Source organism: Calidris pugnax, unplaced genomic scaffold (assembly GCF_001431845.1).
Source record: "Calidris pugnax isolate Ruff unplaced genomic scaffold, ASM143184v1 scaffold457, whole genome shotgun sequence".
Classification (NCBI taxonomy): Eukaryota; Metazoa; Chordata; class Aves; order Charadriiformes; family Scolopacidae; genus Calidris; species Calidris pugnax.
The window spans coordinates 19856-21094 of NW_015091210.1; positions in this window are offsets into that span (position 1 = coordinate 19856).

The following is a 1239-nucleotide window of genomic DNA, read 5'->3' on the forward strand; positions in this document are numbered from 1 at the left end:
CTCCGGGGCAGGGATGGGGACGCGGGGCTGGCACGGCATGGGGTCAGCATGGGGACGGCACGGGGAGGAGAGGGGCTGGCACGGTGAAGGGATGGGGGTCTTGGGTGTGGGGACAGCACAGGGACAGGGGACAAGGACAGGGGACATGGCATGGGGACAGGGGACATGGCATGGGACAGTGGCACAGCAAAGGGACAGGGGTCTTGGGCAAGGGGACAGCACAGGGACATGGCGTGAGGACAGGGGACATGGCATGGGACAGGGGCACAGCAAAGGGACAGGGGTCTTGGGCCAGGGGACAGCACAGGGACAGGGGACACGGCATGGGACAGTGGCACGGCAAAAGGATGGGGGTCTCGGGTGTGGGGACAGCACAGGGACAGGGGACACGGCATGGGACAGTGGCACGGCAAAGGGACAAGGGTCTCAGGTGTGGGGATGGCACAGGGACAGGGGATGTGGTACAGGGACAGGGGATGTGGCATGGGACAGTGGCACGGCAAAAGGATGGGGATCTCGGGTGTGGGGACAGCACAGGGACAGGGGACACGGCATGGGACAGTGGCACAGCAAAGGGACAAGGGTCTCAGGTCTGGGCAGGTCACAAGGACAGGGGACAAGGCACAGGGACAGGGGACGTGGCACGGGGACAGTGGCACAGCAAAGGGACAAGGGTCTCAGGTGTGGGGACGGCACAGGGACAGGGGACACAGCTTGGGGATGGGGATCTCGGGTGTGGGGACAGCACGGGGACAGCACAGGGACAGAGGACATAGCACAGGGACAGGGGACATGGCACGGGGACAGGGGACATGGCAAAGGGACAGGGGACATGGCATGGGGACAGTGGCACGGCAAAGGGACAAGGGTCTCAGGTGTGGGGATGGCACTGGGGAGATGGCACAGGGGTGATGGCAGAGGGACAGGGGACACAGCAGAGGGATGGGGACAGGGGACATGGCAGAGGGACAGGGGAGATGGCACAGGGTTGGGGACAGGGGAGGCGACAGAGGGTTGGGGACAGGGGAGATGGCAGGGCATGGGGACAGGGAACACCACAGAGGAATGGGGACAGGGGACACGGGACAGGGGAGATGGCAGAGGGATGGGGACAGAGGACATGGCAGAGGGACAGGGGACATGGCAGAGAGATGGGGACAGGGGAGATGGCAGAGAGATGGGGACAGGGGACATGGCAGAGGGACAGGGGAGATGGCAGAGAGATGGGGACAGGGGACA